The sequence below is a fragment of the Hyperolius riggenbachi genome, chromosome 6 (genome assembly GCF_040937935.1).
Source record: "Hyperolius riggenbachi isolate aHypRig1 chromosome 6, aHypRig1.pri, whole genome shotgun sequence".
Classification (NCBI taxonomy): Eukaryota; Metazoa; Chordata; class Amphibia; order Anura; family Hyperoliidae; genus Hyperolius; species Hyperolius riggenbachi.
In genome coordinates, this window is record NC_090651.1 from 306,749,490 (window position 1) to 306,771,029 (window position 21,540).

The 21,540-nt window shown below is 45.4% G+C and overlaps 1 protein-coding gene across 7 annotated transcripts in view; it reads right to left on the reverse strand.

The window, feature by feature from the left end:
* The window catches only part of LOC137522835 (galactoside alpha-(1,2)-fucosyltransferase 2-like), a 321,802-nt gene that overhangs the window by 9,603 nt on the left and 290,659 nt on the right, over positions 1-21,540 (reverse strand). The window contains exon 1 of one of the 7 annotated variants that reach the window (XM_068242969.1): positions 9,342-9,359. The exons of 5 other annotated variants lie outside the window; for them this stretch is intronic. The gene's annotated coding sequence lies outside the window, so the exon portion shown is untranslated. Of the gene's footprint in view, positions 1-8,682; positions 8,753-9,341; positions 9,360-21,540 lie in introns of those variants that run through there. One more of the 7 variants, XM_068242968.1, reaches the window with a different exon arrangement.

Sequence of the window (21,540 nt, forward strand, 5' to 3'; positions counted from 1 at the left end):
TTGCATTAGCAAGAACCTGCACCCAAACCGACTGAACTGAAACCACATGTACATTTCAGAGGAGCCTCATGTACAAGCTTGGGAACCAGACACTTGTGGAACATCAACACAAAGATCCTATAAAAACAGATGCCAAGTCCATGGGACTGAACATCAACAGATGCCAAGTCCATGGGACTGAACATCAACAGCATTAAGGCTACTTGCACACCAAGACGTTGCGTTAGGTGCCACGTTAAGGTCGCATAACGTGCACCTAACACAACGTATGGTGCTGCAAGTGAGGACGGTAGAGTGAGCCGCGTTAGGCGGCTCTATCCCTATAAGGTCTCCCAGAGTGGCGCTGATTGGCCGGCGGGACCACGTGATGCGGAGCGAGACACTCCGCATCACGTGGTCCCGCCGGCCAATCAGCGGCCGCCAGTGCAGTGAATATTAAGTAGCCATGTGCGCGGCTACTGTAGCTGGCTCTCCCCGCCTCCTCTCCGCCCCCCACTGCGCATGTGCAAACAGTCTAACGCGGCTATAGCCGCTCTAACGCCGTAGCATGCTGCGCTTTCCGGAGAACGTGCAGCGTTACATGTAACGCAACGTGGGCTGTGTGAACAGCCCACTTGTGTTACATTGCTGTGCATTGGGGGAGCGTTACAGGCGCACTAACGTGCGCCTGTAACGTCTTAGTGTGTAAGCAGCCTAAGAGTACAGATTAGTGAATACTACCCATTACCATAAATGAACAGGATACAGACGATAGAAACTATTTTACATACCTGGGCATCGTCATTAGCAGGACAAGTGGTACAAATAAGAAGATTAAAGCCAAGGATGATCAGACCAGTACGTCCCTTTGTCATTCGAAAACTATTATAGACATTCAAAACAGAATCTTAATTGTAAATCCATATGGTTGTATCATCAGAAAACCTGCCCAATTCCAAGAAACGGAGTACAGTATGTGCTGCAGGCGTTTCACACCCATCTCTGGCAGAGCTTGTGCACAGAACGCTCAAAACCCCGTCAGGTCAGGCCATGGTGAAGAAGAGATGGTAGCCCTTTGTAATCGATCTCAAAGCAGACAAAAATCAGGAGTAGCCTGTGCTGAAGGACAAGTATGCCATCAAACGACTGCCATTAATAGGCATCAAGCTTACAAGCAGGAGCTTGAATCAAAAAAAATAACCAACAAGAAAAAACATTCTCTGTGAGAGATATCAAATGAGTACATTAACACCATTATGCTGGCTGTAATCCTACCTTCATATCAAAGATCTGTATCTAATCTCTCCTGACCTACATAATGGCCCAAAGCCACTCAGCCCAACAGTCAGGTCTGTAGAAGAATCACCCAACCTCTTGTCCCAAACGGTGCACAGAAGAGATCTGTCTCACTGGATTTTCCAGGCCTGCCTAAAGCTGCCTAAGGCCCAGTGCACACCAAAACCGCTAGCAGATCCGCAATACGCTAGCGGTTTTGGGAGCTGATTTCAGAGCGATTCTAGGTATGTTTAGAGAGGTTTTCTAAACATACCTAGCGGTTTTGGGTGCGTTTTTGTGTAGCAGATTACACATATTGTTACAGTAAAAGCTGTTACTGAACAGCTTCTGTAACAAAAATGCCTGGCAAACCGCTCTGAACTAGCGTTTTTCAGAGCGGTTTGCGTTTTTCCTATACTTTACATTGACGAAACGCTTCAGAAAACCGCAAACGCGCAGCAGGAGGCGCGTTTGCGGCTTGGCAAAAACCTCAAACCACCGGTGTGCACCATCCCATTGCAATACATTAGCCAAGCGTTTTTATAGGCGGATGCGGCCGGCGGATCGCTCCAAAAACCGCTCGGTGTGCACTGGGCCTAAGATGTATTTGTAATACAAAAGATTGACGGCGATCAGCAGATGTTTGTAAAATAGTCTACAAAAATACCTCAAAAGATAGAGATTAAAGATATTTGTCTCATTTTTTCAAATTCAACCCTTGTGTATCTGATCTGCAGATAATTGTTTGTTAAACAAAGAGTGTATGAGATATGCAAATATTTCTTAAACGTTTGTGTGTAGAAGAAGAAACTGGACTACATAAGCATTTCTAGGGTCTTTTGCATGTACTGATCTCAAACCCACTAGCAGCGGGGTTTTTTGCCAGCATTTTTCCAGTGTTTCGCATTTTGAAAACACTCATTCACTTGAATGAGAATTGCGGTAAAATTGCAATAATCGTTTGTGCCGATTTTTCCACAAGTAGGTTTAACCCCCAGTTGCAAATACACCTTTAACTTGTGTCGCCCGCCTGTACAGAAGCGTGTCAGATGTGTAGCGGACAACGTGCACTGTTGCAATGTAGTAGGAGTAGTGGTGGGCCAACAGATCAGTGCGTGACATCACGAGGAGGAGCGGCATCGTCAAAGAAGTTGGCCATCCATCCGGTGAGTGGATCACTCGCGGGTTGGGGGCTGCCGTACACACACTCGATTATTGGCTGAGGCAGTCGTTATCAGCCGCGTCAGCTGACTTTAGTCAAACATGTGTACGAACCTTAACGGCACTTTTATAAATGACCAGATAATTGTGATAAATGCCATTTGTACCTCTATAGGTCCTCAAATCAAGTTCACTACTTTCATAGCACCGGCTACAACAATGAACAGTGTTTGGTGTGTGACTCAGACCGCAATAGAAAAATATCTCAGTCTGTCTCTTCATTCGTTGCTCATATGTATCTAGGACTTGGGGCCCAATCAAAATGTACACTCTGGCCCCCATAATTTCTAATTACACCACTAATGGACAGTTAGTGACATGTATTATTCAATTTACACTGATAAATGCTGTAGAGGTGAACATTAATAAGGACAATGATGGTACCTTCAGCCTTTCCCTCACTATTGAGATGGTCAGTTTCTTTAAAGGGATCCTGAGCAGAGCATAAAAATGGAAATCTGAACTTACCTGGGGCTTCTTCCAGCCCCAGTAGCCAGCATGATCCCTGTATCCTCTGGTTCTCCTTTGTTCTCCCGCTGGCGGCTCCGTTCGGTGGTACTTCGCCTGAAGTCATGCACAACTGCAGATGCGCGGCCCCTCCGCCTTGATCAAGCTCCCCTTGCCGGGAACGTTCTGCGCCAGCATGGTTCTCAAAAGACTGAACCATGCGCAGAACGCTCATGGCGAGGGGTACACGATTGAGGTGGGCGTGCAGATGGGCCACGTATGCATAGTTGTGCACATCTTCGGGCGAAGTTGCACACCTTAAGAAGCAGCCAGCGGGAGCACGGAGGGACCCAGAGGACGCCAAGGGACCTCGCAGGCTATGGGTTGTAGGAAGCCCTCAGGTACATTCAGTTTTCCATTTTTATGTTCTGCTCAGGGTCCCTTTAAAGGCTGGGGGGGGGGGGGGGGCGCTTCCATATTAGTCACACTGCTAGAAGTGGGAACAAACAAGTGGTGGTTTGGGCATTCTCCTCTGAAAAATGCTCCTTCAAACCACTCATTACAATTTCTTCTCTCTCCCTGCCGTCCTTTGAAGTCCATGCAGTCCGACTATACTCTCCCTCTTACCTCCAAATCGCAGTTAATTACGGCCCTCCTGTCCCTGCTTCTATTTTCTTAGATTATTTCTCTGCCTGGCTTCTCCAGCTCCTGTCCTCTGAAATAACCACCATCATCATGGGTGTTTTTAACATTCCAATTGATACAAATAATTCTGGCTCTACCAAACTTCTGTCACTCACTTCCTCTTATGGCTTGTCTCCATGGTCCACTGCAGGGGCGTAACTAGAAGTCCCCAGGCCCCCCTCCCCCCTGGGGCCAGCTCATGGCCGTTTTGGGGGGCAGGAGGGGGTCGCAGTATGAGGGGAGAGCTTTGCACAACAGCGGGGAGGGGGGACAGTTCCCCCCCCCCCTTGGGCTCTCCCCTCTGCATCTATCTAAGTGTCAGCAGCGACAGCGGCAGCTATAATTACCTCCATTCACCACCGGAGGTCTCCGATCTGCAAGGGCTTCACATTACTTCCTGATTTAACAGGAAGTAATGTGAAGCCCTTGCAGATCGGCAACCTCCGTGGTGAATGGAGGCAATTATAGCTGCTGCCACTTAGATAGATGCAGGACTGTCTCCCCTCCCTGCTGATGTGCAAAGCCCTTCCCTCATACTGCGACCCATCCTGCCCCCCCAAAATGGCCATGAGCGGGCCACAGGGAGGCCCCGGGCCCCCCCGCGGGGGCAGGGGCTGCTTCCCCTATTGTTACGCCAGTGGTCCACTGTTTCAACCCACACTGATGGCCATACACTCGACCTCGTATTCAGTCGTCTGTTCGGTTACTGATTTTACTAATGATCCTCTCCCACACTCTGACCATAACCTTCTAAACTTCTCTCGTTCTCCTCCTCTTTTCCTACCAACCTGGTACAAGCATGCTCACATACTCACAGAAACTATCGCAATCTACATGCAATCTGTCTCTGATGCCCTGGCACCTCTCCTCACACAATCCTTCACTGACCCAGACTCATCTGCTACACACTACAACAGCTCCATCACAAAAGTCATGGATGACTTCACCCCTCTTACCAATGTCCGCCCTCATTGGCCTAGTGCACACCAGAGCGGTTCGGCAGCGTTTTTCGATCCGCTTGCGGATGTGGAAACGCTTGGGTAATGTATTTCAATGGGCTGGTGCACACCAGAGCGGGAGGCTTTTTGCAGAAACGCATACTCCCGGGCTGCTGCAGATTTTGGGTGGCGGAGGCGTTTCTGCCTCCAATGTAAAGTATAGGAAAAACGCAAACCGCTCTGAAAAACAGCAGTTCAGAGCGGTTTTGCAGGCGTTTTTGTTACAGAAGCTGTTCAGTAACAGCTTCACTGTAACAATATCTGAAATCTCCTACACCAAAAACGCTTCCCAAAACCGCAAAATGCTAGGTGAAACGCTACAGAAAAAGAAAAAGCGTTTCAAAATCTGCTAGCATTTTGCGGATCTGCTAGCAGGTTTTGGTGTGCACCAGGCCATTGTGTCAGTCGCCAACACTAGCTGACCAAAGAGTTGGAAAGGTGTTCTAGAGTAGCTGAACGACATTGGAGGAAAAGTAACACAAGTGAGGACTTCATCTCATATAAAAAAAGCCTTTAACAACTTCAGAAATGCACTCTCTGTGGCAAAACAGTCCTATTTTTCATCCCTAATATTCTTCCATCTCCGTAATCGAAGCGCTTGTTCAACACCTTTAACGCCATTCCCCTTCTCCTCCTTATTCATGCTGATCGGCTAAAGAATTTGCAACATTCTTCACTGATAAAATTGACAAAATCCGAAGTGGATTTTCCATGCAGCCTTCAAATCCCTCCTTCATACCTCTCATTGACAACTCTCTATCTGCATTCTCTCCACTCTCTGAAGAGTCTCTCTCCTCTAGAATATTGAAAGCTCATCTAACCACCTGTCCTTTGTGTCCTATTCCCTCCAATTTCATTCCGCAGCTATCATCTCTCTTGCCTGCACTAACATCGCTATTTAACCTGTCCCTCTCCACTGGCATCTTTCCATCCCCACTCAAAATAGGCTGTTGTGACACCACTACGAAAAAAAAACAACATCTCTAGATTCTACCACACTCAGCAACTAACACCCAGTGTCACTTCTCCCATTTGCATCCAGATTACTTGAACGCCATATACATGCTAAATTAAGCCATTATTTATCTGCTAACTCCCTGCTTGATCATTTCCAGTCTGGCTTTAGCTCTAACCACTCCACAGAAACCACTCTTACTAAAGCAGTCAATGATCTTCTTACAGCAAAATCCAAAGGTAAGTTTTTCATACTCATCCTTCTTGACCTATCATCAGCATTTGCTCCTGTTGACCACACCTTACTCCTACAGATGCAGGCATAAAGGTCCTTTCTCTCTCCTGGTTATCTTCCTATCTCTCTGGAAAGTCTTTTACAGCCTCTTATGGTGGCCATACATGGTACAATTTTTCAATTAGATAATTTAGTTCGATTATTCCGTTAGATCGAATATAAAGATTTTTCCAGCATTTCCGATCTTTTTTCCCGAAAAAACGGGATAATCGTTCGAATTCCTTGATCGAAAAAAAAATATTTTCAACTTTCATTCAATTCAATCATTTAGATCGAATAAACGGGAAAATCGAACGTTTATTGTACCGTGTATGGCCACTATTACTCAGATCAGATCTCTTCCTTTCAGGTGTGTCTGTGGGGACAAGAGCTCTGGAGGAAAAAAAAAAGTGCTCAGAAAAGCGCTTAAATAGTGTGTCTGAGCCCTTAATCCTAACCTACAAAGCTCTCCACAATATCTCTCCCCTGTACATCTCCTCACTAATTTCCAGATACCGCCCCAACCGCAATCTCAGATCTGCACATGATTTTCTGTTCTCCTCCTCTAGAATTACCTACTCACATTTATGTTTACAAGATTTTGCAAGTGCGTCACCCTTCCTCTGGAATGCCCTCCCACAACACATCTGTCACTCTCTAACCTTTGTTACCTTTAAACGCTCTCTAAAAACGCACTTGTTCCGAAAAGCATATGTGCTACCTTAGGCCACTTCCCCTTTGTCCTAAGACCAAATTGCACTCCTATTAGATATCCTAAAACACACTGACTCTATATGTGTGTTGCATACTACCCCACCTCGTTCCCCCTATTCCTTTAGATCAGGGCTGCCCAATAGGTCGATCGCGATCTACCGGTAGATCGCGACCGCCTCCTTGGTAGATCGCGGCCTCTTGGCCGCGTCTCGTTAATGTTTGTTGCGGCCAGCAGCTCGTGTTTAGCTGCTGGCCGCTGGCCAATAAGAATGCATGCAGGCGAGGAGAGAGGGAGGAGAGAGGCGGAGCGTCCGCTGCGTCATGGCTGGGGGCGGCGGCGGGCAGCCTGTGTAATGTGCGTGTGTAACGTGCCCGGCGCCGCCCCCAGCCATGACGTAGCGCTTCTCTCCTACATCCCATTGGCCTGCCAGAGTCTCTCCTCGCCGCCTCTTCTCCTCCGCCTGCAGGTACATATACCTGGCTAACCTACACTGGGGGGCCCTATACCTGGCTAACCTACACTGGGGGGCCCTATACCTGGCTAACCTACACTGGGGGGCCCTATACCTGGCTAACCTACACTGGGGGGCCCTATACCTGGCTAACCTACACTGAAGGGACCTATACCTGGCTAACCTACACTGGGGGGCCCTATACCTGGCTAACCTACACTGGGGGGCCCTATACCTGGCTAACCTACACTGGGGGGCCCTATACCTGGCTAACCTACACTGGGGGGCCCTATACCTGGCTAACCTACACTGGGGGGCCCTATACCTGGCTAACCTACACTGGGGGGCCCTATACCTGGCTTACCTACACTGGGGGGCCCTATACCTGGCTAACCTACACTGGGGGGCCCTATACCTGGCTAACCTACACTGGGGGGCCCTATACCTGGCTAACCTACACTGGGGGCCCCTATACCTGGCTAACCTACACTGGGGGGCCCTATACCTGGCTAACCTACACTGGGGGGCCCTATACCTGGCTTACCTACACTGGGGGGCCCTATACCTGGCTAACCTACACTGGGGGCCCTATACCTGGCTAACCTACACTGGGGGCCCCTATACCTGGCTAACCTACACTGGGGGGCCCTATACCTGGCTAACCTACACTGGGGGGCCCTATACCTGGCAAACCTACACTGAGGGCCCATATACCTGGCAAACCTACACTGAGGGCCCATATACCTGGCTAACCTACACTGAGGGCCCATATACCTGGCTAACCTACACTGAGGGCAGGCAACCTATGCTGCAGGCACATATACCTGGCTAACCTACGCGGGGGGGGGGGGGGGGGGGGCGTGCTTAGCATTTGAGACGTTGGTAGATCTCCTGGCCTCGGCAAATTTAAAAGTAGCTCGCGAGCCGAAAAAGTGTGGGCACCCCTGCTTTAGATTGTAAGCTCGCAAGGGCAGGGCTCTCTCCCCTTTTGTGTCTTGTGTCTTGGAATTCATTATACATTTTATTCATCATGTTACTTTTATCACTATCATTACCAATTCTGTATTTTGTATCGATTATTTTGTCACCAACTATGTATTTTGTATATCGGTGTATACCTTTGTCTGGATTATGTACCCCATGTTAGTTTCTTAATTTGTACAGCGCCACGGAATATGATGACACTTTATAAATCAATAATAATAATAATAATAATAATAATAATATACTCCAAAACAGATTGTGTAAGTAAGCTCTCATACTACACGAAAGTGGTAAAATTGGCCAATCTTTAGCAAATCACAATTGACTGTGTGTGTAACAGATAGGGATGATCAATGAGATGCAAGTTTTTCCGAGTTTATGAAAATATTTATGCAAATATATGCAGCTTGAAAATGGACCAATCAATTTAAACCTGAATGGAACTTGACTGGCCCATATTTAAGCTGCATAAATTTGCATAAACTTGGAAAAATTTGCACCTCATTGATTATCCCTAGTAGTAACAGGCTTCAACATAAATGGAAGGAGGATACACAAAGGCATGTGATTAATTAAATTACAGGATCAGTTTAAGGCCTCCTTTCCATGAACTGTTGATAGGCAGTGAAAAGCCTCTCAAACTCTCTCAACTGCTCACTGCTGCCTAGTAACTGCTTGTTGTTGCATGATAACTGCTTACTTCTGCCTGGTAACCTCTTGCTCAGCACACAGCTCAACAGTTCGTGAAAAGGAGGCCTGAAGGTTTCTGATTGCCTGAAGCAATCATGTGGTTGCATGTGCCATCTACCTCTTAGGGCTCATTTCCATGGGCAGTTGAACTGTGCGCTCAGCAAGCACTTACCAAGTAGCAGTGAGCAGTTACTAGGCAGCAGCAAACAGTTGCCAGGTAGCAGCAAGCAGTTGTGAGTTAGGCCTCTTTTCCACGGGCAGCTGAACTGTGTGCTCAGCAATCATGTGGTTGCATATGCTATCTACCTCTTAGGCAGAGCAGGGACAAGGTCCTCCAGCACCCAAGGCTGAGACACCAAAGTGCGCCCCTCCATCCCGCCCACCCCAGCCATCACACACTGATTGCTATTAGACTAAGAGGGCCACAGGGCCCACAACCTCCCCAACACCTTAATATCTAGTTATATGGCTTGCAGTCACTGCCATATATCCCCTTTTCTTATTTATTTCTGCTTCATACACAATTAGGAATGACAGCTCAATGAATTGTGCGCCCCCTGCTACACTGTGCCCTGAGGCTAGAGCCTCTCTAGCCTATGCCTCGGGCCGGCCCTGCTCTTAGGGCTCATTTCCATATGTAGTTGAACTGTGTGCTCAGCAAGTAGTTACCAGGCAGCAACAAGCAGTTATCAGGCAGCAGCAAGCAGTTAGGCAGTTGATAGGCAGTGAAATGCCTCTCAAATTCTAAGGCGTCCTTTCCACAAACTCTTGATAGGCAGTGAAATGCCTCAACTGCTCACTGCTGCCTGGTAACTGCTTGTTGCTGCATGATAACTGCTTACTTCTGCCTGGTAACTGCTTGCTGAGCACACAAAGAGGCCTAACTCTCACAACTGCTTGCTGCTGCCTAGTAACTGCTCACTGCTACCTGGTAACTGCTTGTGGAAAAGAGGCCTTTGAGAGGCTTTTCACTGCCTATCTACTGCTCGTGGAAAAGGGGCCTTATGTAGGCTGAAAAAGAAATGTCAAAATACATGATCACATGATTACGACCCACTAATCAGAGTTTTATATCAACCACACAATCAAATCAGTACCTTGCTCCTCTATGAACTAAGCTCTGTACACACGCTACATGAAACTCAGCTGAACCATACAATAACGACAAGAATCCTGTGTGTGTACAGCAGTCTGGCCGATCGATTCGGCCAAAGGCATTGGGAAGCAAATTACCCAATAGCAGAGATGGCCAATGAGTTGCAAATTATTCTGACTTAAGGTGTGTACACACATCCAAATTTGATTGGCCAATTTTACCATACTACATGGTGGCGGTGATGGCGATATTGGCCAATCAAAATTGGATGTGTGTACGCACCCTTAGCAAATTTATTGCAAATTGTTTGCAGCTCAGAATTGGGTCAATCCAAATAATCAGAATGTGCAATTCCAAGCGGCATACAATTTGTATGCAGGTCACAATTATTAGCATTGCAGTGACCACAGCTATCCAGCAGCTGCCCAGTTAACAGCTGCCATGTAATCAATGCCTAGTAAATACTTTAATTTCCCACAGCTGCTCCCTCTTTCCCAATGAAATGAGATTTGTATATCTGGCAAATTCCCATTTGGCCTGTGAAAAAAACAATGCATCTGTCTTATGCTTGGTACACACCATACAATTTTCTGTTAGATTTAGGCCTCTTTCACACCAAGACGTTGCGTTTTAGGGGACATTAAGGTCGCATAACGTGCCCCTAACGCAATGCCTGGTGGTGTTGAAGTTGGACATCAAATTGAGCCGCGTTATGTGGCTCTCAAAGCAGCCGCTCCAGGATAGTGATGGGAAGTCAGGATCTTTTTAAGGATTCGCATCATTCGAATCGGATCATTGAAAAGATCCGGATCTTTAAACCAAATCATTTGAATCATTTTACAAGGAAAGCAGACTGGGTGAAATGATTAGCAGGACAGGACTTTCCCTGCACTGTACATTCTGTATGTCCCTGTTTCTTCCAGACAGACATCCACTGTGAACCGAATCTTTCATTGTGATGATCCGGATGATTCGACTCACAAAAAAAGATCCGGATCAAATGAACGATTCGTTCGTGATCCGGACAACACTATGAGTCCCACCATGAGTCACCAGTGCAGTGAATATTAATTAAGCCATGTGGCTAGTCACTGAGCATGTGCAAACAATCTAACGCAGCTCTATAGGGGTGTAACGCACAGCATGCTGCACTTTCATTCAACGTGCAGCGTTATACCCTAACGCAACGTGTGCACTGTGAACAGCACATTGATTTTACAGTGCTGTGAGTTAGGCTGCGTTACTGGCGCCTGTAACGTGGGACTTTAACGTCCCACTGTGAAACCAGCCTTAAGGTACATACACACGTCGGATTTTTCCAAACGACCGGTCGTTTGGATGTCAAATCGGGCGTGTGTACAATCGGTCATTCAGCTAAGACTGGATTTCAACAATCCGCTTGGCGTTCAAACGTTCAAACGACCGGTCGTTTGGAAAAATCCGACGTGTGTACGAGCCTTTACCTGCCAGATAATTTCCAACATGTTGGAAATGATCTATCTGACCATCGATCTGCCCAGCAATTAGGCATTGTTCTACTCAGCAGGAGATGACCAGAAGACAATGCACCAGAAATAATAACCAGTCTCTACCACAACTTTACAGAAAATAATCTAACAGAAAATCTAACAGAAAATTGTATGGTGTGTACTAGGCATTATGCTGGGAATACACAATGAGATTTTTCAGTTGATTTACTGTCCGATCTTATTTCCGATCGATTTTCTTTTCGTTTCTTATCAATTTCCATTCACTTCTATAAGAAATCGATCAGAAAAACAATCGAAAATAAGATTGTACATGTTGGGAATTATCTATCGAACCATCTACCTGCTGAAAAAGCTTATGGTGTATTCCCAGCATTACACCAGTTGCCATTCAGCTGCATTTAATAATTGTACCTGAATGGCAGTCGTAGGTGTCCTGCTGAACAACAAATGAGCAGTTCAGCTCTCCGTCAAGGGCCCGTTTCCGCTTGTGCGGACGCGAATTTTACTGCGAATTCGCATAAGTGTTCGCATATGTTAGTAAGTATGCGAATTTAACCATGTCATTGCCTGTGTGCTTTTACATTGATTTTATGCAAAACAGTACGCGAATTTGCATGGAAAATTCACATAGCGAAACAGAATGCGAATTTCATATGAATTACATTGTATGCGAATCGCACACTGCCTTGCGGTGTGCGAATTCTGATGGCTCTGCTGTGCAGATTTTTCCTGCACAGAAAAATGCTCTGTTTTCCTGACAAGTGGAAACAGGCTAATTAACTTGTATTGGTTATGCGAATCTGCGTGCAGAAAACGCATGGAAACGGGCGATTGTGGAAAACGCTGCGTTTTACCATGAACAGAAGGCTATGGGCTGCAGGAGAAAACAAATATAAAAAACGCATGCGTTTTCTATGGGTTTTCAAACCTGCGTTTTAAAAAAAACGCCGGTTTTGTTGATTAATATACATAGATGCTTCAAAAACACACATAATGAAAGTCAATGGGAACACAATGGTATGCATTTTCCATGCATTTGTTTTCCCCAAAAATCATTTTTTTATGCTGTATTTTACACTTCCTGGTGTCTTCCTAGTGACTTGCATAAATGGAAATATAAAAACGCATGAAAAACGCATATGGGTTTTGTATATGCGAACCGCAAACACATTAAAACAAATTGCAAACTCACAAAAAACGCACACAACATTAACATACAACATGACATAAAACACAGCCTTTCATGTTATTTAATGTGTGCGCCCAGCCTAAGAAATGACGCAATCATGGGTGAAATATGCTAAATTCACGCTTGTAATGATTATTATTGATATTGCAAAACAACGCAGCAAAACTGCACTACATTTTTTTTTTTTAAACCGTGGCTGCAGTCCAGCGGCAAAAATTTCCCTCATCTGGGTCATTTCAGACAGTAGAGAGGATGATGAAAGGTCTGTAAATAAGTGGTCATGCAACTGCAGTCACCTGCACAGCAATCAAAGGGTTTTCCATTGAGGGTAGCATCTATTTTGACCACAAGATCCTATATCAAGCAAAGATATACAGTGGAGGAAATAATTATTTGACCCCTCACTGATTCTGTAAGTTTGTCCAATGACAAAGAAATGAAAAGTCTCAGAACAGCATCATTTCAATGGTAGGTTTATTTTAACAGTGGCAGATAGCACATCAAAAGGAAAATCGAAAAAATAACCTTAAATAAAAGATAGCAACTGATTTGCATTTTATTGAGTGAAATAAGTTTTTGAACCCCTACCAACCATTAAGAGTTCTGGCTCCCACAGAGTGGTTAGACACTTCTACTCAATTAGTCACCCTCATTAAGGACACCTGTCTTAACTAGTCACCTGTATAAAAGACACCTGTCCACAGAATCAATCAATCAAGCAGACTCCAAACTCTCCAACATGGGAAAGACCAAAGAGCTGTCCAAGGATGTCAGAGACAAAATTGTAGACCTGCACAAGGCTGGAATGGGCTACAAAACCATTAGCAAGAAGCTGGGAGAGAAGGTGACATCTGTTAGTGCGATTGTTCAGAAAATGGAAGGAGCACAAAATGACCATCAATCGACCTCGCTCTGGGGCTCCACGCAAGATCTCACCTCGTGGGGTGTCAATGGTTCTGAGAAAGGTGAAAAAGCATCCTAGAACTACACGGGAGGAGTTAGTGAATGACCTCAAATTAGCAGGGACCACAGTCACCAAGAAAACCATTGGAAACACATTACACCGCAATGGATTAAAATCCTGCAGGGCTCGCAAGGTCCCCCTGCTCAAGAAGGCACATGTGCAGGCCTGTCTGAAGTTTGCCAATGAACACCTGAATGATTCTGTGAGTGACTGGGAGAAGGTGCTGTGGTCTGATGAGACCAAAATAGAGCTCTTTGGCATTAACTCAACTCGCTGTGTTTGGAGGAAGAAAAATGCTGCCTATGACCCCCAAAACACTGTCCCCACCGTCAAGCATGGGGGTGGAAACATTTTGCTTTGGGGGTGTTTTTCTGCTAAGGGCACAGGACAACTGGTACTTATCCGTTAGCCGGGCGCATCCTCTAGGTGGCGACAAAACTCCACCAGAGTTACATCTTTCCCTACTATCCATGTCGGCCTGGAGGGGGAATAGTAAGTAGCGCCACCTGCCGGATGCGCCCGGCTAACGGATAAGTACCGGACAACTTAATCGCATTAACGGGAAAACGGACGGAGCCATGTATCGTGAAATCCTGAACGACAACCTCCTTCCCTCTGCCAGGAAACTGAAAATGGGTCGTGGATGGGTGTTCCAGCACGACAATGACCCAAAACATACAGCAAAGGCAACAAAGGAGTGGCTCAAGAAGAAGCACATTAAGGTCATGGAGTGGCCTAGTCAGTCTCCGGACCTTAATCCAATAGAAAACCTATGGAGGGAGCTCAAGCTCAGAGTTGCACAGAGACAGCCTCGAAACCTTAGGGATTTAGAGATGATCTGCAAAGAGGAGTGGACCAACATTCCTCCTAAAATGTGTGCAAACTTAGTCATCAATTACAAGAAACGTTTGACCTCTATGCTTGCAAACAAGGGTTTTTCCACTAAGTATTAAGTCTTTTATTGTTAGAGGGTTCAAAAACTTATTTCACTCAATGAAATGCAAATCAGTTGCTATCTTTTATTTAAGGTTATTTTTTCGATTTTCCTTTTGATGTGCTATCTGCCACTGTTAAAATAAACCTACCATTGAAATGATACTGTTCTGAGACTTTTCATTTCTTTGTCATTGGACAAACTTACAAAATCAGTGAGGGGTCAAATAATAATTTCCTCCACTGTACAGATTTATATCAATAGAAACTGTATCTTTTATTCGATTGCACACTGGCATTGGTCTACTAAGGCCAATCCAAAGATACTCCATGGAGTTTACCTGTCACCTTCATACACCTATACTGTAGTCACATATTTCACTGGAGCAGAGCTTGTTGGGAACAGTAGAAAGGGGCAGTAAGCTGGACAGGCAGCACATGTGACATGCCAATGCAAGACTGCAGAGTAGCAGTGGCTGATAAACAGGCCTGACAAGCTAAAGTCCATGAGGTCAAGAGGAGACAGGCTCTACTAGACGATAGAAGAGAGGGATAATTTTAGAATGGGAGAGGAAGCTCATGTAGAGACTAAACTACACGCTAAACACCCTGAGGGCTGGAACCCACAGGAGCGCTTTTGGCAGCGTTTTGGCAGCACTGCGATACGCTAGCAGTTTGCCAAAACGCTGGGCTAATGTTAATGGATGGGGCAACTTCCACAGGAGCGTTTGCGTTTCCCAGAAACGCAAACGCAGGACCTGCAGCATTTTGGGAGCGTTAGCGCTTCAATGTAAAGTATTGAAACGCTAGCAGAAACGCTCAGCAAAACCTAAACTGAGCGGTTTTGCTAGCGTTTTGCGGTTAAGCACACTGTAACAAAATGAAAAATAATTCACAGGACCAATCAGGATAAAAACGCAAAACGCAAAACGCTAGGCACCCGCTGGGGAAAAAAATACAATGTTGCAAAACACGACCAAAAACGCGCATGAATCCGCTTGCAAACCGCTCAGACAAAACGCTAGCGGTTGCGTTTTGCGTTTGCGGTTTTCAGTGGGTTCCAGGCCTTAGGCCTACTTTCTACGAACTGTTGACAGGCAGTGAAATGCCTCTCAAATTCTCACAACTGCTGACTGCTGCCTCGTAACTGCTTGTTGCTGCCTGGTAACTGCTGACTGCTGCCTGGTAACTGCTTGCTGAGCACACAGTTCAACAGTTCGTGGAAAAGAGGCCTTATTCAATTCACCTTCTCTAGTAAGTTTTCTCCAAGGACCTAGGTGACATTTCACACCACCTACTAAAATAATTTGGACAGTACTTTTTCACTTACTTTTTGGTACTTTTTCAATTGCAGAGTGCTGAAAAATTTATTTTATACAGATAATGAAAAATTATCTTCTAGGAGAATTATAGAAGAAAAACGTAATTGAATGAGGGCCATAGAAGGTTAGGGCCCAATCAGACTGCAAAATGCGGACGGCCACGCATGCGGACCGCAACGCGTACGAACGCACGCCATCCGCGTTCGTATGCGTTGCGTGGCTGATCCCATCACTGAAAAGTGAATGGGACAGCCGCGCGTTTTTGTAAAATCTGCGTGCAGCATGCGTTCCCGGACCGCACAGGTCCGGAACGCATGCAGTGTGAACATCAGACATTGCACTCTATGCAATGTCTGATGTCCTGCGTGTCGGCCACCTGCACGCGTTTCCAAAACGCGGCTGGAAACGCGTGCAGTGTGAACGGGCCCTAGTGTGAGTGGAATTTGAAAATAGGACTTTTCTTCCAAAAAGTGTGGTAAGCAATTATCATGCCCCCCCAAAAAATATCAGGTAGGTTATACATTACCTAGAGATGTATTTAAAGAGAAACTCCAACCAAGAATGAAACTTTATCCCAATCAGTAGCTGATACCCCCTTTTACATGAGAAATATTCCTTTTCACAAACAGACCACCCCCCCTGGCGCTGTATGACTGATATTGTGGTGAAACCCCTCCCACAAGAAACTCTTGAGTACCTACTCCTGGCAGTTTCCTGTCTGTGAACCTTGCTGCATTGTGGGAAATAGCCGTTTACAGCTGTTTCCAACTGCCAAAAAAACATGCAGCAGCTACATCACCTGCCAGCAGTAAAAATGTCACCATGTAATAAATGTCAGAATCAGGGATTTAAAAGATTTTACAATGGGCAAACACTGACTAAATCATTTATACATAATGTAAAAATGAAGCACTTTTTTTATTACATTATTTTCACTGGAGTTCCTCTTTAAACTACTTCCTGCAGAACAGATTTTAAAATGTCCTGTTTTTGCACTATTCAGAGCCAAAAGGGCATTATAAAACGATCGGTTTTGCGGGACATAAGATCAGAGTACACTTGCAGATGAGGGGGAGGGGCATGCATGTGCAACCCTTTTCTGTCGCCAATGGGCAGTAGGAAAGTGGTTTAAAGAGGTACGTAGCAACAAATAGTAAAATGTAGTCAGTTATTCAGGATACACACTTTTACATTCATTATCCTGGTTTCAGCATCAAAAACACTTCCTGTTATTGCTGTATTTGGGAATGAAACCCCGCCCTCACCGTGATGCTTAGCCTAGGCTATTCAGCTAGGCAAAATTCTGCCCCTCCCCCCACCCCCAAGCATTCTGGGAGACCAGGTATTATTTGTATTGGCTTTGGAACATTGAGGCTGAGGTCACACTTCCTTAAATCGTGGTGCACTGGGAGCAATGTGCAGTTTTCCAGAGTGGGGAAGAAAAAGCAGGCTCCCTCTTTTTACTGTAAAGTTTTTTGCTTTGCTGTACTGCGTGTGCTGCATGCACAGCGCCAGCCCTGCACATGCGCACTACGGTGGCACACGCAGACACCTGCCCATCTATTAGGTAGGATATTGTAAAAGTAATAACATTTTTACTACAGTTCCTCTTGAAATAATGTGGCCTCATTCAAATAATAATAATAGTTATTGAAAAAGAATGATTCTGTTTGGCTGCTTGCCCTGTTAGATGGTGAGCAGAGTTTGCAGCTTTGTGTAAGGCTGGGTGCACACATAACAGAGCGTGAAAGGTCGCGGTTTCTGTCATGTGCTTTTTTTTTTGTGTGTGTGTGTTTTAGTGCGTTTGCATTTGTGTTTTCTGCATATGCGTTTCTCTACCGTTTTGAGTGCATTTTTATGCATTTGTGGTTCGCATATACAAAACGCATGCGTTTTGTATGCGCTTTCAATGCGTTTTTTTATTGCAAAAAACTAGGAGGACAACAGGAAGGGGAAATACATCACAAAACTTTTTTGTGAATAAACGCATGAAAAACACATTCAAAAAGCAATACATTGCGTTCCCATTGATTTTCATTATGTATGTTTTTGACCACCAAAGGGGGGGGGGGGGGGGGGGGGGGGTTTAGGGTTAGGCACCACAAGGGGGGGTTCTGTGTGAGGGTAGGGTTAGGTTAAAGAGACACTGAAGTCTCAAGAAAAACATCTTTTTACTTAAATATGTGTTTAATATGCTAGCTTTACCTAAACCGCCGCATTCCCGCCTCTGTAATCTATCTAAATCCCTCTAACTCCCACCTCCCTCTCCCCCGCAAAATCCACGACTTTCTTGGTCATTTGGATTTTGGTGCTATAGGAGGCAGAGCTATGAGCGCTGCAGCTCTGCCTCCTTTTGTGTCAATCAGCCACGTATCTCCGCCTCTCCCCCGCCCCTCTCAGTGAAGGATGACCGAGAGGGGCGGGGAGAGGAGGCGATGTGGGCCGACAGAAGCGTTGAGAGGCAGCGCTGCGGCTCATAGCTCTGCCTCTCACAGAAGTGCTGCCCGGATTGCCTCCCAAGGAGTTTGGGGGGATTTAGATAGATTACAGCGGCGGGAAGACAGCAGTTTAGGTAGGGCAAACATATTAAACACATTTTAAAAATAAAAAGATTTTTTTTTTGAGACTTCAGAGTCTCTATAAGCTGTAATTTTGTTTTCATTTCCCGTCTGTTTTAAAACGATACTTCTTTACATGTTTTCGGCTTCACTTCGCGCCTACTTGAAAACAATCTTTATTACTTATTAAAATTTCGGCTTCACCCCACGCCCATTTTTCCTCGCGGCCTCTATTTAATGCACGCTTGAGAATGGGGGACAGAGCAGGATCTATTCAAAGCAGCCACTTTAAGTATGAGGCTGTAGACCCCACCCTGCCCCTGTATCTGCTCTCATGCCTTTGTTCACACTGCCAGTATAACCAGTTCTCTCATCCAGGCTCATCTGTCCCTGCACTTTACAGGTAGAAGAGACTGGCCATGCTTCCTAGGGCTGGGAACACACTAAGGCCTCATTCACAGTCACACTTAGCAGCGCAAAACGCCGTCGATTTTTGCCTGCGTTTTGATGGAGTGATTTTTTTCACGATTTCAGCAGAAAAAACACTGGACAGTGCAGCGATTTCTCTGCAATCGCGTTTAGCACTTCTATAGCACTGAAATGAGATCGCCGGGAGTTCGCCTGAAAATGGTGCACGCTACGCATTTGCGTCTCGCGATTTTGGGCGATTTGCAGCGATTAGCCCAAATCGCCCAAGTAAGAATGGGCCCATAGGGTTTTATTACACTAGCGCTTTCAAAAGCGCTAGCGTTTGAGCGTTTTTCCGAAGCTGCCGGCAAACAGCTCAAGTGTGAATGGGGCCGGAAGCCTAGGCAGTGCATGAAAGGTTGCATTTTGCCGCATATGCATTTTGCTTGCGTTTTTACTGCGTTTGTGTTTCACATATATGAATCACAATTGCGTTTTTGTGCGTTTTTTTATGCGTTTCTGATATGCGCTTTATGCAAATTTTTGGGAATGTAAATGAAAAACATTTTCGATGTCCTCTCTGGTTCATCACTAGGAAGTCAACAGGAAGTTGAAATACATCAACACTATACCTCCGCGTCACTATTGACATACATTATGTGCATTTTAGATGCGTTATGGAAAATTATGCAGCAAATTCTGCGTTTCTCAAAACGCACATTGCAAAACGCAAACCAATGCATTTTTTCATGCGGCTCATTGACTTTCATTATGTGAGTTAACACTAGCGTTTCTGCCTAGTGGTTTCCTACCCTGAAGATAAAAGTCACAGTTAGGTCTCCATGCTGTAGGCATCAAACAGATGGTTAGGCTGGGCGCTGCGCAGTGTCTGTACAACACATCAGCTGCTGGGCTATGTGCAGAAAAACACATGCATCTCTCTCGGAGTCGTATTTCATAACAAATTACCATACAGACGGCCATGAAAAATGTAATGCAAAAATCTAAATCTGCACAAGAAGCAAAGTAAACATCACAAGATTTAAGGCCACAGACTACAAATGTTGCCCGAAGCAATCTTTTATGGTCGCTTCAGAGGAGTTTTCCAGATTTCTGCAGGCGTGCTTGTTTACAGTTTTAGCTGCACTATGGAGAGGGGTGCGGTTGTATAAGCAGGAGGTTCCCTCACTGGAGAGATACAATAGCAATCAGCCTAATAAATCCTGCATGTCTGATGAAGAGGCAAAGCCTGAGAACAGTGGATGTGGTGCTTGTACAGATGGCAAACTACTGGGTGACCAAAAACCAGCCCGCCTACCTGCCACGTGCGCAAGTATGCAGGCAGATTCTGGCATGTCCCCATATGCCTCTTAAAGTGAACCAGAGACGAAGCACCCTCATGTATTTTACCATATAGAGAAGTGGGAACGTTAGAGAAAACACCTACCCTGCTCTCTATTTCATTCTTCACTGCTCAGCCTGCTTCTTATCAGCCCTGATAATATCCCCGACTGAGCAATCAGTCTGGCTTTGCTATAATGACTCAGCTATAATGATTCCTGAGGCGAGCCAGCAGGGGGCAGGCTTGGACTTGAAAAGACATGAGAGAACACAGATTGAGCTATAACTATTCCTGAAAAAAGCCAGACAATGCTCAGTCGGGGATTTAATCAGGGCTGATTAGAAGCAAGCTGTGTAGTGCAGAATGAAACAGAAAGCAAGGTAGGTGTTTTCTCTAATGTTCCCACTGATATAGATGGTAAAATACATGAGGGTGCTTCGTCTCTGGTTCCCTTTAAAGTGAACCGAGCACCATTTTTAGCACCCAGGGCATCTCAATAGCACATTTAATATGCATGCCAACAGTGTGGCTCATTCACAAAAAAAACCCTTCAAATTACATTTTTATTCTTATATTTTATATTTTAAAACTTTAGCAGAGGGTTTTTATTAGCCTACTTCTGAGGACTGCCCACTGCAGAAGTTTCAGGCACATAAGGGCTGATGTAATTATTTTATTGCACACATAGGGCTTGATTTATTAAGACAAATTACATGCCTTATCAATGTTAACACGCCTTATCAGAGTAGCATAGTGAGAGCTACAAACCCGAAAGGGCTCAGGGTAAGACGAGTGGAGCTCTCTTCATTGCCAATTAGCAGGCTTAAAGGGGAACTGAAGTAAGAGGTATATGGAGGCTGCCATATTTATTTCCTTTTAATCAATACCAGTTGCCAGGCAGCCCTGCTGATCCTCTGCCTCTAATACTATTAGCCATAGCCCCTGAACAAGCATGCAGCAGAGACAAGACTAGCTGCATGCTTGTTTCTGGTGTTATTCAGATACTACTGCAGAGAAATAGACCAGCAAGGCTGCCAGGCAACTGGTATTGATTAAAAGGAAATAAATATGGCAGCCTCCGTATACCTCTTAATTCAGTACCCCTTTAAGAGTTCACTATGCTACTCTGATAAGGTGTATTAACTTTGATAAGGCATGCCCGTTTGTCTTAGTGAATCAAGCCCATAATCAGAGACCAAACAAAAAGCTTTTGATCAGCGGAGGGGGTGGGGGCTTTAGATTGGACACTGTATCGGATAAAGAATGGACAGCTAGATGGGAATGGGAACATGGCAGCTCCTATAGCAATTAGAAACCAGTTATCCAAACTAGCGCTTGGTTTCCTTTAGGCCTCCTTTCCAAGGACTGTTGATAGGCAGTGAAGTGCCTTTAAAACTCTCTCAACTGCTCACTGCTGCCTGGTAACTGCTTGTTGCTGCATGATAACGGTTTGCTGAGGACACAGCTCAAAAGTCCATGGAAAGGAGGCCTAAATGTGCCCATACACACATCGGTGTTCCCACTTGATTACCTGCAGATTTGATCACACTAATTGGATCGGATGGA